The following is a 13300-nucleotide window of genomic DNA, read 5'->3' on the forward strand; positions in this document are numbered from 1 at the left end:
TTTTTTTTTTTTAATAGCGAAAAAAATATAAAAAACGCACAGGCGATCAAATATCACTGAAAGAAAGCTCTATTTGTGTGAAAAAAAGGATGTAAATTTCATTTATGTATCGTATTGCATGACCGCGCAATTGTCCGTTAAACTAGCGCAGCGCTGTATAGCAAAAAGATGGCATAAATTGCAGTATTTATACCATAGTTTGTAGACGCTATAACTTCCACACAAAGCAATCAATATACACTTATTGGGATTTTTTTTACCAAAAACATGGAGCAGAATACATTTTGGCCTAAATTTATAACCAACTTTGAGTTTACTATATATTTTTTATAGCTGAAAGTAAAAAATATTGTTTTTCTTCAAAATTTTTGGTCTTTTTTTGTTTATAGCGTGAAAAATAAAAAGCGCACAGGTGATCAAATACCACCGAAAGAAAGCTCTATTTGTGTGAAAAAAAGAACGTAAATTTAGTTTGGGTGCAGCATTGCATGACCGCGCAATTATCAGTTGAATTACTGCAGCGCCGAGTAGCAAAAAGAGGCGTGGTCATTAAGAGGGGTAAATCCTCTGGAGGGCAAGTGGTTAATATACTATAGTATATTGATACTATACCCGGTTGCTTTCTCATTGAAGGGAAGGGGGTTCTCTGCAAGTAGAAAGAGAAATTTGTTGTACCCCTGACCTCTGCTCTCTGTACATACATATTACAGACACAACTGGTCCTTTGAAGGCAAAGACAATGCTGATGCAATGAAGTAAAGTTTGACTCCCCCGCCTTAAACCATTTCAAAGGGCTACCCCAGAAGAATTTAGCTTACTGATAAGCATCTGAAGGTTTGCTTTCATTTTAGTCATTTCTACTTTAACCCCTCGCCTACAGGGCACTTCTACCCCCTTCCTGCCTACAGGGCACTTCTACCCCCTTCCTGCCTACAGGGCACTTCTACCCCCTTCCTGCCTACAGGGCACTTCTACCCCCTTCCTGCCTACAGGGCACTTCTACCCCCTTCCTGCCTACCGGGCACTTCTACCCCCTTCCTGCCTACCGGGCACTTCTACCCCCTTCCTGCCTACCGGGCACTTCTACCCCCTTCCTGCCTACCGGGCACTTCTAACCCCTTCCTGCCTACCGGGCACTTCTAACCCCTTCCTGCCCAGGCCAATTTCCAGCTTTCAGTGCTGTCACACTTTGAACGAGAATTGCGCGGTCATGCAACACTGTACCCATATGAATTTTTTTATCATTTGTTTGTGACAGATAGAGCTTTATTTTGGTGGTATTTAATCACCTCGGGAATTTTTATTTTTTCTTAAACAAACCAAAAACCACTGAAAATTTTGGAAACAAAATGTTTTTTCTTAGTTTTTGTTATAAAATTTTGTAAATAAGTGATTTTTCTCCTTCACTGATATACGCTAATGAGGCTGCAGTGGTGGGCACTGATGGGCTGCACTGATGGACACTGATAGGTGGCACTGATAGGCATTGACAGGCATCACTGATGGGCACTGAAAGGCAGCACTGATACATGGCACTGATAGGCGGCACTGACTGTAACTGATAGGCGGCACTGACTGGCAGCACTGATATGTGGCATTGATGGGCACTGGCATGAGGCACTGATGAGCACTGACTGCTGGCACTGATGGACACTGACAGTTCGCACTGCTGGGGCTACACGGATCATCAGGGCACACTGATCATCAGTGCCCTGATGATCAGTGTACATGTCCCCTCTGCGGAAAGCCGATTACTGGCTCTCCTCTCCTCTGTCAGAGTGACAGCTCGTGAGGAGAGAAATGCTGATAACCGGCATTTCCGTGTTTACATGTGATCAGCTGTGATTGGACACAGCTGATCACATGACCGAGCCGACATCTTCGACTCTTTCCGTGATCCGCTGTGTCCGAGGGACACAGCGCACCGCCGATCACCGCGCTGCGCGCTCCCTTAGCCGCGCATGCGCGGTGAGAACGGGAGGATGTCATATGACGTCCTCCCAGAACGAGAGAACCACCTTGCGCCCGTCATTGGACTATATGGCGGGTGGGAGGTGGTTAAAGACCTGTTCACACCCGAGCAATTTGAAGCTTCAAAGCTCAGTCCTGGAATTTCCATTATATTCGATGACACCTGAGCGTATAAAAATAAATAAAATAATAATAATAATAATAATAATAATAATAATAATACACACACAAGTTAGGGACCTTAGATTGTACACCCCTTGAGGGTTAGGGACTGATGTGAATGTACAATATATATGTAAAGTGCTGCGGAACTTTACGCAACTATATAAGTACCTGAAATAGTATTATTATCCTAATATAATAAAACAAACATATTATACTTACCTGTTCTGTGCCATGGTTTTGTACAGAGCAGCCCCGATCCTTCTCTTCTGGCGGGTCCCCGCTGACACTCTGGGCTCCACCCCCCCGTGGGTTCCTCTCCACCCACACCCCTCCGAGTGACCCCAGAACAGGGGGCTTGCTATGCTCTCCTATGTGCTCGCTCCCAAGCCCTGCTCTCTGTGTCAATAAGACACACAGAATGGGGCTTGACCCCAACCCCCACTCCTCATCCTTATCTCGGATTGACAGCAGTGGGAGCCAATGGCTCCTGCTACTGTATCTGAGCCAATAAGGAACAAGAGAGCCTGGGCTCTTGTGTGCATCGCTGGATCTAGATCAGGCTCAGGTAAATATTTAGAAAAAGGGCTAAAGGGGGGGGAGCTGCATAGAATGCAGTAAGGTAACGTCTGCCTTTACAACCACTTAAAAAGGGCAAAAAAATAAATAAAGCACACCACAAATGTGGGTTCATTGAAAAATGAATGAAAACACTTAGATTACAACAGGATCACACTAACAAAGAACCGTGCCAAAGTTGTTTCCAACTAGAGTCGCTGTTTTTCTAAAGTCCTTTTCTCTAGATTTCTCATACACTAGTTATAGATTAATGAGCTGCATGCTAGTTTTTGATGAATAAGTATAGTAGTGTAGCAACCTGTTCCTAACCTTGGCAACTTCATATTTATCTGACCCTCTGTAACACGGGTGTCAAACTGGCGGCCCTCCAACTGTTGCTAAACTACAAGTCCCATGAGGCAATGCAAGGCTGACAGCTACAAGCATGGCTCCCAAAAGGCAGAGGCATGATGGGACTTGGAGTTCTGCAACAGCTGGAGGGCCGCCAGTTTGACACCCCTGCTCTATAGTCTGGCATAACTTTTTTGCTCGAGTAATATATTTTGCTTTTAACCTACTGAACATTCACGAGGAACCCATTCGATGGCCTTCACAGGCAATAACAAACAAAAGGCAAAGTCAAAACTCCTAATCGGTTAACTCATTTGGATCCACATGGCAGTCAGGAAACTAGTGTGTTCAAATGAGGTCACTAGTGTGTTCAAATGAGGTCACTAGTGTGTTCAAATGAGGTCACTAGTGTGTTCAAATGAGGTCACTAGTGTGTTCAAATGAGGTCACTGATATGGCAGGGCAGTCAAAGACTGAAAACAAGCCAGCAGTAATGGCATCAGCTACTTTGTTTTAAATTGCATGTGCCGACTTTAGTCTTTAGCTGGCTGGCCATACACTAGAAGATTTACAGTCATGGCCAAAAGTATTGGCACCCCTGCATTTCTGTCAGAGAATGCACCACCTTATCCAGAAAATTGTTGCAATTACAAATGTTTAGCCATTCTCATTTTTATTTCTTTTGTTTGTATTGGAATGTCAAAAAGCGGAGAAACAAAAAGCCAAATCTGACACATTCAATGCAAAACCCCCAAAATGGACTGGATAAGATTATTGGCACTATCAATTCAATATTTAGTAGCACATCCTTTGGAAAAAAACAACTGAAATCAATGGCTTCCTGTAACCATCATTGAGTTTCTTACACCTCTCTACTGGAATTTTGGACCACTCTTCTTTCGCCAACTGCTCCAGGTCTCTCAGATTGGAAGGGTTCCTTTTGTCAACTGCCGTTTTGCGATCTCTGCACAAGTGCCCTATGGGATTTAAATCTGGACTCTCCAGTGCTTTGTCTAAAACCATTTGTGGGTGCTTTTTGATACGTGCTTTTCGTCACTGTCCTGCAGTAAGACCCATGACCTCTGACTGAGACCAAACTTTCTGACACCGGACCCTACATTGTACCTCAGAATTATTTGGTAGTCTTCAGATTTCACAATGCTATGTACATGGTCAAGACATCCAGTGCCTGAAGCAGCAAAGCTGCATCAGTGAACCCCCACCATGTTTGACTGTAGGGACTGTATTATCTTCTTTAATGGCCTCATTTCTTTTTCTGAAAACAGTAGAATGATGAGCTTTACCAAAAAGCTGTAATTTTTTTACATCTGTCCACAGCACATTCTCCCAAAAAGATTTTGGCTTCCTCGGGTATGTTTTGGCAAACTCCAATCTGGCTTTTCTATGTTTCTGTGTCCTCCTGGGTTTCCTACCATAGCGTCCCTTTTCATTCAGATGGCGACGTATAGTGCGAGCTGACACAGTGTACCCGATGCCTGAAAGTCAGCTTGAATTTGTCTGGAAATTTATCAAGGTTCTTCATACACCATTCGAACAATCCTTTGTTGCAATCTTTGATCAAGTTTGGGCTAAGAGGGGGATTGGGGAGGGCATTGTGCTAGGAGGAGGTGGGGGAATTTGGGTGGGGAGGGAGGATTTGTGCTGAGAAGAGTAATAGGATGGGATGCTAGGATGAGAAATTTGAGGAAAAGATGATGTGTGTTAGAGGGGGGATTTTTGGGGTAGGGGAGATTTTTGCAGGGGGAATTGGAGATTTGAGCTAGGAGGTGGGATTGAGACTAGGAGGGGGATTATTAAATTGTGCAGTTGGCTCACAGAGGGAATTTATGCTTATGGCGTAAGCATGCTGATCAGTACTGTTTGTTTTTTTGAGGAGATATTTTTGCTGAGACATGAAATGAGAGCACTCAATATATCCCCTCTCTTCACATCATATAGCTGAGATCAGATTTCCTTACAGACACAGCCTCGATCTGTAACCAGCTACACACTGTGCAGATCGATGCTGTGTCTGTAAGGGAATCTGATCTCAGCTATGTGCTGTGTGGGGTGGAGGAGATCTGAGTACCCAGGCTGTTTGCAGTGCGGGGAAGGGAGGAGGAGACCTGCTGAGTGTTCTGCCAACAGTGACCCTGTCCTCTTCTCTGCTGGCCAATGTCTTATGCCCTGCTCAGGGGCAGACTGATAACTTATGGGATCCCCGGGCAAAAGGGGATCATGGGGCCCCTATGTCATTGCCCAAACTTAAAAAAGCCTATGAAAAAGGTGCCAGGGGCATCTCATGGGGCCCCCTACTGACCCCGGGCCCTCGGGCAATGCCCGAGTTTCCAAATGGTCAGTCCGCCCCTGGCCCTGCTGACTCCTGTCCTCTGCACTGCTGACCCAACAACCCCTTTTCTCCACCCTGCTGACCCTTGTCCTCTGTTCTGCTGACCCTCTGTACACTGTCTCTTGTACACTCTCTTGCTGACCCCCTGCACACTGTCCTCTGCTCTGATAACCCACTGTACACTGTCCTACAAACTAATGGCCTCTGAGGTCATTAGTTTGTAGGGCAGTGCCCTGCTGGACCCATGTACACTGCCCTACTGACCTCACACCCTCTGCCCAACAGAAGCTTAGTACTGCACCTCTACATCAGACTGTCTAGATGTGGACCTGCTGCAGACACATCCTCCAGCTTTCTTGCCCATGCCTCTGTAATAGATTTCTGTTAGAAAGCTGGAGGAAGTGTCAGTGGACATTAGTGGCCTTGCAATTAGAACTAAAAATCTGTCTGCCACAGTGGAAGATAGTACTTGTAGTTTCTTTACTCACAGATCTCTGTGAATGAATGACGCGGCTGTGCAGGAAGAGAAAATGTACCAATGCTCTGAAATTTTTTTTTTTTTTTTTTTATGAATTTCTACCCATGTATGGCCAGTTTTAAGACTACTGATACCAGATAAAATGCATCAAAGTGGTTTAAACCCTTACATATATCCAAAGTGATTAGCCTAAGGTGACAACATGAAAGTTCTCCTACATAAGCTGTACCTGTTTATCTGTAGCCCTTCTCTACAGTCTTCTGAAACACATATCAGAAGCCAGTTCAGTAGGGACCAGACAAATTTTGATCCACATATAGGCAGGTTTCTTGTACACAAGTCGATCTATTGAACGACTTGTGTACAACAATCCGTTCGGGTTTTTCCTGAACAATCAGGGCTGCCGGTTATAGCTGGCAATACTGACCCTTCATGTCACGTGAGCTGATCCCGGAGGGGAGAGGAGTCCCGTTAACTGTCCTGGAGCCGTGGCAGCTTATTCATTTGAGGCTGGAGGGCCAACAATATTGGATTTTTGCTCATCAGGTATATATTTACATTCCCTGAAGATTAGTGTGCATCTGTGACCTGTGGATGATGCTCTGGCAAGTTCCAGTAGTCTTTGAGCTGGTAGTCTGTTGCGGTGGAGACACTTCTGCTTGAGTGGATAGAGTGGACCAAACATACCTGAAACCAGAGGGTGTGTGATCCTTAAAGGAGTCATCTTAAAGAAGCATCTGACCACATTGTAGACCTGTGTAGTATCATCTTCTATGCACTGGAGCTGGTGTTGGAATACTTATTTTTTTTTTTTTAGGGATGTACAGGTTTTCTATCATCAATGTATGGGCTGCCAAAGTGTAACGGACCGCCTGACAGCACCTCTATCAGTCCCCTGGTAGAGCCTCCCCAGAGTGCGGAGTCTAAGCACCAGAGCACTTGTTCACCAGGGCCCCTGATGGTGGGGATGGACTTGGAGCGCTCCGGTTCCAGGTCGCAACTACCAGGTATCTCCAACAGGGGTAGAGGAGTCTGACAGGGGCTCCAGAGAGCTAGGAGTCTGATGTAAGGGAGCCTAGTGATCCCTGCGGGATGGGTGGATGGATGAGCTAAATCAGAGTCATGCAGGCAGGGTCGGCAACTGGCGGATCGGTAAGGTACAAAACGGTAGGCAAAGGATAGTCGGGTCACACACAGGGTCAATACCAGGAGGTCAGATCTAAACAGGAACATCCGGGAGCAGAGTCAGGCAAGCCAAGGGGTCAGGACGGGAGAAGGCAACAAGGTCAAACCAATCCAGATCAAAAGTACTCACACACAGGTAACAGGATACAAAGACCATTCGGCAACAAGTGTCTGTGCAGGGCTAGCTTAAATAGGCCGCCCTGAACCTGACAGGCGTAGCCTGGGTCCTAGTGCCTGCCTAGTACTGTCCAGACGACGGGTACGCCTGGGTCCTAGTGCCCTGCCACCTATACGTCTCGGCAGACACCTACGCATGTGTAGACCCATGTGTCGTGATGGTTCCTGACACAAAGGCTGTTTCTCAGCTCAGCAGTGAGGACAGCTGGGTGTAATCTGAGACCTATGTGAAGAGAAAGCATACCCCACTCTATACATTCTCAGAAAAATGTGCAGCAGAGGCGGTCAATCACCTTTTATGTGTGCTGGGGGGTTGCTGTGTAAAAAAATCTGTGGTATCAGCACAACCTGTCAGAAGTAACTCATGCAAATAGAGGAAACAGGAATCACACTAAGTGCTTTTGATTGAGGCAAATAAACACTCGTAGAGGGAAAGGCTTTGTTCATTTCAGAGGTTTACAACCACTTCAACAGGCCATTCACACTTGTGGGACTTGTCATGCGACTTTGGAGTTCAAAGTCACATGACAAGTCACACCCTGTGTTTCCCAAGGAGTACCTATTTGTGTGACTTTAAGTTGCAGCGATTTAGGTAGTTCCTGCACTACTTTGGTCCGACTTGAGGGCCATAGACTTTAATGTAAACCCTCCAAATTCACACCTGAATGATATACATGCGACTTTGTACAGCAAAAACAATCAACCTTGGTCAAAGCCAAAGTCGCACTTATCCAAAGTCGTAATGAGAAATTGCACAAGTTTGAAGTCGCACAAGTGCGATAGAGCCTAAAAGGGAAATTGGCAGCCATTAACCCCCCAAAAAATGCTGCTTGGTTTGTTCAGGGCAGCAGAGATCCATGAAATCAGGTCCCCCCCCCCCCCAGTTCTCCATCATGAATCCCTCTACAGCAGTCCTGGGTACACAAAGAGGAGCCAGGTAAGCCCAGGGACCAGATATTAAAAGTGCAACTTTACCTCATAAAGCCACCCAAACCACTCCTAGTCCTACCACTCCTGAGAATTATTCCTAAGTAACCCCAGCCATGGCACCACCTGCCTGGAGTTTGCATGTTCTCCCTGTGCGGGTTTCCTCCGGGTACTCCAGTTTCCTCCCACACTCCAAAGACATGCTGGTAAGTCAATTGGCTCCTGTCTAAATTGTCCCTAGTATGTGTATGTATGAATGTTAGTTAGGGATCTTAGATTGTACGCCCCTTGAGGGTTAGGGATTGATTGTGAATGTACAATATATATGTAAAGCGCTGCGTAAATTGACAGCGATATATAAGTACCTGGAATAAATAAATATCTTAAAGTTAAACTACAAAGCAAAGCTTTTTTTTTTTTGTCTCCAGAACAAAAATATTGGGGATGTCTCCAAAAGTGACCCCTTGTTGCAATGACAACTGTTTGAAGATTTCCCTCATGTTGAAGATATTTTCTTTTACTTCCTGTTGTGTCTAGTGGACCCCTCCCTTCCCGTCCTGCTATACTTACCTCCTGGGATGCTGAGCAGTGAGTGCCCCTGCAGCAGGTCCAGCAGTCTGGAGATTTGATATACCCGCTCTTCTCTGTGCAGTGCTTCTGGGATGGACCAAAGCAATTCACTGTGATGATGCTGACCAATCAGAATCGATCTGATCTGTCCAAGAAGCACTGCTAAGAGAAGAGGATTTGAAACCCCTGGACTATTGGACCAGCTACGTGGGCTCTGAAGCTCAGCATCCCTGTAGGCAAGTACATCAGGAGTGTGTACAGTGTTGATTCACCATTACATTTTTTATGTAAAGGTGAACACTTTAAGCTCATTTGTGACCATGCTTGGCCCTATCATTTCTAACAGACATGCTTCTCATCCTGCTTTTTAGGTTAACCTGGAAAAGTGGTTTATTATTTCTTCGCTTCTGCCTTGCTATAGATAAGTGAAACAGTCAGCAAATTACACATAGTACAGGCCAGTGTGTCTGGTAGAGATAAAAGGTCCTTTGATCACACCCTGTAGTAGTGCGATTGTTTCAAATGTACAGGACTTAGAAGCTCATTGATTACCATCCAGAGATCACCCAGACTGAGGAGGGGAAAAAGGAGAAAAAAATAAAAACACAAAAAAGGTGGGGGGGGGGGAGGAAGAGAGAAGAAGAGAGAAAGGGAAGAAGAAAGGTGGGGGGGGGAGGAAGAGAGAAGAAGAGAGGAAGAGAGAAGAAGAGAGGAAGAGAGAAGAAGAGAGGAAGAGAGAAGAAGAGAGGAAGAGAGAAGAAGAGAGGAAGAGAGAAGAAGAGAGGAAGAGAGAAGAAGAGAGGAAGAGAGAAGAAGAGAGGAAGAGAGAAGAAGAGAGGAAAGGGAAGAAGAGAGGAAAGGGAAGAAGAGAGGAAAGGGAAGAAGAGAGGAAAGGGAAGAAGAGAAGAAGAGAGGAAAGGAAAGAAAAGAAGAAGAGAGGAAAGGAAAGAAAAGAAGAAGAGAGGAAAGGAAAGAAAAGAAGAAGAGAGGAAAGGAAAGAAAAGAAGAAGAGAGGAAAGGAAAGAAAAGAAGAAGAGAGGAAAGGAAAGAAAAGAAGAAGAGAGGAAAGGAAAGAAAAGAAGGAGAGGAAAGGAAAGAAAAGAAGAAGAGAGGAAAGGAAAGAAGAAGAGAGGAAAGGAAAGAAGAAGAGAGGAAAGGAAAGAAGAAGAGAGGAAAGGAAAGAAGAAGAGAGGAAAGGAAAGAAGAAGAGAGGAGGATAGAAGAGAGGAAAGAAGAAAGTTTATCGTTTGACGAAATAAGATTAAACATCCCATTTTGTGAAATGTTCAGTTAGTAGGGCCTAAAGAATGTACATTATAAGACAAAAAAAAAAAAAGACTTTCCTACATAACTGGCAAAGTGGTAAACATGAAAAGAAGAAATTGAGCCCCAAATAATCAGTTCAAAAGTGTCCACAACGAAAACGGTCATATCGGTGTGATTGTGACTCTGTCAGAGTCGCACAGATTTCCAAAGTACAGCATCCACTACTTCAGGTGTGACTCGCATAGACAGCTGTGCCTTGCAAACCGCAGATGTCTTGCAAGTCGCACCTCAACTCGGAATGACATCTGACTTTGAAAACGTGAGACTTCACTGGAAATCGCACGATTTCAAAGTCGGATTGGTGTGACTGGGGGATTAACGATGAATGGTGCTGCAAGATCGACAAGCTACTGTCATGTGAATGCAGTCTTTGCTCTACCAACGAGTATGTAGTGAAAGGGCCTCTCAAATTGGAGAGAGATCCATTGGATGGATTAAGGAGGCCCTCTTATTACATAGTTTTAGTAATTCTAATGTGTAACTAGACACAATCAACTTGTGGAGGGGGGCAGTAATAATAGGCAGTTCAGCTGCTGTTTTACTGCCCCCTTAACCCAACACAGTGGCTGGAGAGTACACATGGCAAGCCATGATGCTTTGCAGCAAAACAAAATTAAACCCCTTTGGCATTCAGTGGGCAGCACCACCACCAAACATGACCCATTCAAGTGAATGCAATGCATGCGGTGGTGCAGGTTTACAGGATTAAAAACAGGCAGTGAAGAGACAACATCTCCTTTTCTGGCTGCCTGTCAAATACCCTCTGAAATGCGATCCACTGCATTTTGCTTCTCACGGGGACACCAAGGGCTGCCACATGTGTAAATGAGCCCCAAAACAATATATATCATTACAACTAGAAATTTACATAATTAATACTGAAAAGTTTGGTGTAATATAAATAACATTGACAGTTCCCTAGTACATGATCAGATCATCAGAGCTAAATAAAGCAAGAATGGGGGGGATGCCAGAGGAGGGATAGAGGGACGAACGGGGGGGGGGGGGGGGCAGAGGAGGGATAAAAGCAAGAACGGGGGGGGGGGGGCAGAGGAGGGATAAAAGCAAGAAGAACGGGGGATGGGGACGGCAGAGGAGGGATAAAAGCAAGAACGGGGGGGGGGAGGGACGGCAGAGGAGGGATAAAAGCAAGAACGGGGGAGGGGGGGGACGGCAGAGGAGGGATAAAAGCAAGAACGGGGGGGGGGGGCAGAGGAGGGATAAAAGCAAGAACGGGGGGGGGGGCCAGAGGAGGGATAAAAGCAAGAAGAACGGGGGATGGGGACGGGGACGGCAGAGGAGGGATAAAAGCAAGAACGGGGGGGGGACGGCAGAGGAGGGATAAAAGCAAGAACGGGGGAGGGGGGGACGGCAGAGGAGGGATAAAAGCAAGAACGGGGGGGGGCAGAGGAGGGATAAAAGCAAGAATGGGGGGGATGCCAGAGGAGGGATAAAAGCAAGAGCGGGGGGGGGATGCCAGTGGAGGGATAAAAGCAAGAACGGGGGGGGGGGGGCCAGAGGAGGGATAAAAGCAAAAAATGGGGGGGGGGGGCTGGGGACACAAGAGGAGGGATAAAAGCAAAAACGGAGGGGATGCCAAAGGAGGGATAAAAGCAAGAACAGGGGGGGGGGGTGCCAGAAGAGGGACAGAAGCAAAAAAATGGGGGGGGGGGGGGAGGGGGGGGCTGGGGACGCCAGAGGAGGGATAAAAGCAAAAATGGAGGGGACAATAAAAACAAGAACGGAGGGGATGCCAAAGGAGGAATAAAAAGGAATAACGCAAGACGACAGAGGAGGAATAGGGCTCCATTCACACCGGAGCGGTTTGTAGTGTGAAGCTCGACGCTCCAAAATTCTCAGGGAAAAAAAAGAAAATCAATATTACTCTATGGAGATGGTTCACATCACGTCGCCTGAAGCAGAATGCCTGAAGCTCAAAAAACTTTTGGCGCTACTTGTGTAGCTCAATTTGGGCAGATGTGCACATTTTTGGCACATTTTTATTCCCATAGAAAATAATTAAAATGCGCAATTAACGTGTCTGTGTGCGTTAGTGCACTTTTTTTTTAGATTTTCTGCTCAAATTAATAAATTAAAAAATATAATAAATACACATATAAATAAAAAATCATGATTAATAAATCATAAAATTAACCCCTAACCTTCAAAAACTAATAATAATAAAACACCCATTATTAATAAGAATAATACATTGTTATTATTTTGTTACTTTTTGGGGGGGGATTAAGGTTATGGGTTATTACTAATATACTAATTTAACATTACAAGTATTTATTTCTGATTATTTTACATTTATTTATTAATTTTTTTATTACCCTAGCAATAAAGAAAATAATAATACTATAAATAAAATAAATAATAAGAAAATAATAAATAAAATACTAATCCCAATCCAAACCCAACCCTAACCTTAACTAACCCTTTACGCTAACAAAAAACAAAATAATGAATAATAATAATAACAAAAAAGAAAAACCTAGCAGCAAAGGATGTAACAGATTATATTTTTCTCTATTGGCTATTAAAAAAAACAGCAAAGTTCAAAAACGCCTAAAAACGCTGTATGAAAACGCACAACAAAAACGCTGAAAAAAGCCACACTCACATGTGAATGGAGCGTAAAGGAAGAAGACGGGACACCAGAGGAGGAATAAAGGAAGAACGGGGCACAAGAGGAGGAATAAAGGAAGAACGGGGCACCAGAGGAGGAATAAAGGAAGAACGGGGCACCAGAGGAGGAATAAAGGAAGAAGACGGGACACCAGAGGAGGAATAAAGGAAGAACGGGGCACCAGAGGAGGAATAAAGGAAGAACGGGGCACCAGAGGAGGAATAAAGGAAGAAGACGGGACACCAGAGGAGGAATAAAGGAAGAACAGGGCACCAGAGGAGGAATAAAGGAAGAACGGGGCACCAGAGGAGGAATAAAGGAAGAAGACGGGACACCAGAGGAGGAATAAAGGAAGAAGACGGGACACCAGAGGAGGAATAAAGGAAGAAGACGGGGCACCAGAGGAGGAATAAAGGACAGAGAGGATTCTAGTTACAAACATTTCCTCTTCCCAGGTCTCTCTATGACTCTGTAACAGGCAATCCCCTTTGTATAGAACAAACCAATGTAGTAGTGATGCAGCCCCCGGAGCTCCCCTACCTGCTCACTGTCAGTGTCCTCTGTCTGGTGTATAGACAGATCTGCTGCTACTGGCTCATGCTCAGGAGGGGAG

The 13300-nt window shown here is 45.1% G+C and overlaps 1 protein-coding gene across 1 annotated transcript in view; it reads right to left on the reverse strand.

Moving 5' to 3' along the window:
• The window catches only part of BLVRA (biliverdin reductase A), a 49655-nt gene extending 36355 nt beyond the window's left edge, over positions 1-13300 (reverse strand). Inside the window, exon 1 of the mRNA XM_089657841.1 lies at positions 13228-13300. The gene's annotated coding sequence lies outside the window, so the exon portion shown is untranslated. The remainder of the gene's footprint in view (positions 1-13227) is intronic.

Source organism: Staurois parvus, unplaced genomic scaffold, assembly GCF_062004578.1.
Source record: "Staurois parvus isolate SC_StPar_1 unplaced genomic scaffold, SC_StPar_1.0 ptg001034l, whole genome shotgun sequence".
Taxonomy (NCBI): Eukaryota; Metazoa; Chordata; class Amphibia; order Anura; family Ranidae; genus Staurois; species Staurois parvus.